Source organism: Trichechus manatus, unplaced genomic scaffold (genome assembly GCF_000243295.1).
Source record: "Trichechus manatus latirostris isolate Lorelei unplaced genomic scaffold, TriManLat1.0 scaffold00359, whole genome shotgun sequence".
Taxonomy (NCBI): domain Eukaryota; kingdom Metazoa; phylum Chordata; class Mammalia; order Sirenia; family Trichechidae; genus Trichechus; species Trichechus manatus.
The window spans coordinates 630,527-634,248 of record NW_004444295.1 but is presented as its reverse complement, the minus strand read 5'-3'; positions in this window follow the sequence as shown (position 1 = coordinate 634,248).

Sequence of the window (3,722 nt, the reverse complement as noted above, 5' to 3'; positions counted from 1 at the left end):
ATCGTTAAAACAAGACAAAATATGTGACATTGGTCCTGGGACTGAAGAATAAGTAGTGAGAAAATTGTTAGAAGTCACTTGAAAATATGACAAGCAGTGTCATACAGTGCCAAAATATGTAGTACACTGTCACTATTATAGCTAGGACAAGAGAAAATGTACCCAATTATCTTGCAGTTTTGATAAGGATGTTTTGAGGGAGAAAGTTTAAAATGGTAATTTGTATTTTTGTTAGCTTCATTTGGTAAGGTGGTATAAAAGTTCAGAAAAAAAGAAAAGAAAAATAGCTGATTTGCAAGCCCATTTTGTAGGAAATATAGAGTTCAGGAATTTCAGGATTGTAAAATGATGCTATTTTCTTGCCAAGTCACAGTCTGATCATAAATCTGTGGGCTCATGGAAAAGATCAAACAATGTCACTGCTAGTAACATATTGCCTTAGTGCAAACATTAAATCAAGTCTGTGCCTTGACTTCTTAATTAATAAATAATTAAAAGGGATCTAGGGAGTCTGTGGTGTAGTTTTTAAGAGCTACAGCTGCTAACCAAAAGGGTGGCAGTTCGAATCCACCAGTCACTCCTTGGAAACCCCATGGGGCAGTTCTACTCTGTCCTATAGGGTCACTATGAGTCAAAATCCACTCGACAGCAACAGGTTTGGTTTTGTTATATACAAGACCATCTATGAAAAACGATACCTTTACTTCTTTCTTCCTGATTTGGATATCTTTTCTTTCTTTTTCTTACCTAATTATTTTGACTGTGACTTCAAGTACAATCTTAAGCAGCAGTGGTGAGAATAGGGAGACAAGGAGAGAGTCCTGAAAGCAGCAAGACAAAAGCACAGTATAACGTAGAAGGGGCCGTCGATTATAATTAGTGTGGTTTTCCTTAAATAGACAATAGATAAGTGGTAACTCTGGTGAAGAGTAAGACAGTACACAATACCGGGGAAGCCAGGACAACTTGTACAAGACAAGGTCATGGAAACTCCATAGACACTTCCAAACTCCCTGAGGGACCTAATTGCTGGGCAGAGGGCTGTGGGGACCATGGTCTCAGGGAACACCTAGCTCAATCGACATAACACAGTTTATAAAGAAAATGTTCTACATTCTACCTTAGTGAGTAGCGTCTGGGGTCTTAAAAGCCTGTGGGTGGCCATCTAAGTTATTCCACTGGTCTCACCCCTTCGAGAGCAAGGGTGAATGAAGAAAACTAAAGATACAAAGGAAAAATTCATCCAAAGGACTAATGGACCACATCTACCACAGCCTCCACCAGACTGATTCCACTACAACTAGATGGTTCCTGGCTACCACCACTGACTGCTCTGATAGAGATCACAATAGAAGGAACCAAACAGAGCAGAAGAATGTAGAACAAGATTCTAACTCACAAGAAAGACCAGACTTACTGGCCTGACAGAGACTGGAGAAACTCCAAGAGTACAGCCCCAGACACCTTTTAGGTCAGTAATGAAGTCACTCCCGAGGTTCACTCTTCAGCCAAAGATTAGACAGGCCCATAAAACAAAACGAGACTAAAGGGGCACATCAGCCTAGGGACAGGACTAGAAGGCAGAAAGGAATAGGAAAGCTGGTAATAGGGAACCCAAGGTTGAGAAGGGAGAGTGCTGACATGTCATGGGGTTGTTAACCAATGTCATAAAACAGTATGTGTACTAACTGTTTAATGAGAAACTAGTTTGTTCTGTAAACTTTCATCTAAAGTACAATTAAAAAAAAGAATTAGCGGGGTTTTATCCTCAGAAACCCTGGAAGCCAAGGAGAGTAATTTCTTTCTTTCTCTTTGTTTCCTTTTTTTTTTTCTTCTTTTCCTTTATAACACCTTGAAGAAAAAGAACTATGTTGGAGGACTCACCAGTTTCAAAACTTACAGTAATCAAAACAGTGTGGTGCTGGTATTAAACACATAGTCCAATGGAATAAAATTTAGATTCCAGAAATAAACTCGTAAGTCTCTAGCCAATTAAATTTGATAAGGGTAGTAAGAGCATTCGATAGAGAAAGAACAATCTTTTCAACAAATGATGCTGGGGTAACTGGGTCTCCACATGCTACAGAATGAAGTTAGATATATACCTTACATAATATACAAAAATTAACTCAAAATGGGTCAAAGACTTAAATATGAAAGCTAAAACTGTAAAACTCTGTGAAGACAACGTAGGAGAGAAGCTTAATCACCTTCAATTTGGCAACATATTCTAAGCATTGGAAGCAAAAACAATAAAAGATAAATTGAACTTCTTTTAGAAGACTTTAAAGAGGATTGGTGGCAATTCTACTGTAAATATTTAGTATAATTCCCCACTAAAGCCATCTGGTCCAGGACTTTTTTTGTAGAGAGCTTTTCAAGTGCTGATTTAACCTCTTCACTTATTTTGGGTCTTTTGAGATTTGCTATCTATTTATGAGTGAGTTTAGGTAGTTTGTGTATTTCTAAGAATTTTGCCCATTTCCTTTAGATTATCCAATGTGTTGGTGTAGAGTTCTTCATAGTATTTTGCCATAATTATTTTTATTTGTATCGGGTCATTTGTAATGTCTCCAATTTTATTTCTTTGCATCATTTCCCTTATTTTTTTTTCCTTTGTCAGTTTAGCTTAAGGTTTCTCAGTTGTATTGATCCTTTCAAAGAACAAACTTCTGTTTATGTTGATTTTCTCTATTGTTTTTTGTTTTCAATTTTATTTCTGCTCTAATCTTTGTAAATTCCTTTTGTTTACTAGTTTAGGTTTAACTTGCTTTTCTTTATCTAGTCTTCAAGTTATAAACTTATTTATTTGAGATCTTTCCTCTTTATTAATGTAAGCATTTATCAGCATAAATTGTCTCTGAGGACTGCTTTTGCTGTGTCCCATAAGTTAATTTCAAGGTCTTTTTTTTCTTTTTTGATTTCTTCCTTGATCCATTGGTTGCTTAGTAGAGCATTGTTTAATTTCCATGTATTCATGTGTTTTGTAATTTTCCTTGTTATTAATTTCTGATATTATTCCTTTGTGTTGGAAATAATACTTTATATAGTTTCAAATAAAAAAATTGAGATTTATTTTGTGGCCTAGCATATGATCAATCTTGGAGAATGACCCATGTGCACAGAAGTAAAATGCGTATGTTCTCATGATGGAGGTAGTGTTCTATATATGTCCATTAAGTCTAATTGGCTTACCTTGTTGTTTAAGTCCTCTATGTTCTTACTTATCTTCTTTTTAGATGTACTATCGAGTTTTGAAAATGGTGTATTGAAGTCTTCAACTGTTACTGTGGAATTTTCTATTATTCCTTTCAGATTTTTTGGAATTGGTTGCAAATATTTGGGGCTCCGATGCATAAATGTTTATGTCTTCTTGATTGATTGACTCTTTTATTTTCATATAATATCCTTATCTCTTATAATAGATTTTGATTTAAAATCAATTTTTTTCTGATATCAGTATGGCCACCCCTGCTTGCTTATGGTTAGTAGTCGCATGGAAAAATTTTTTCCATCCTTTCATTTTCAGTCTGTTTGTGTCTTTGGGCCTAAGATGTATCTCTTGTAGTCTCTATAAGGATGAATCATGTGTTTTATTTTTTTAAATCCGTTCTGCTACTCTCTGCCTTTTTTTAAATTGTACTTCAGGTGAAGGCTTACAGAACAAATAGTTTCTCATGAAACAGAAGTACACATGTTGTTTTATGACATTGGTTAACAAC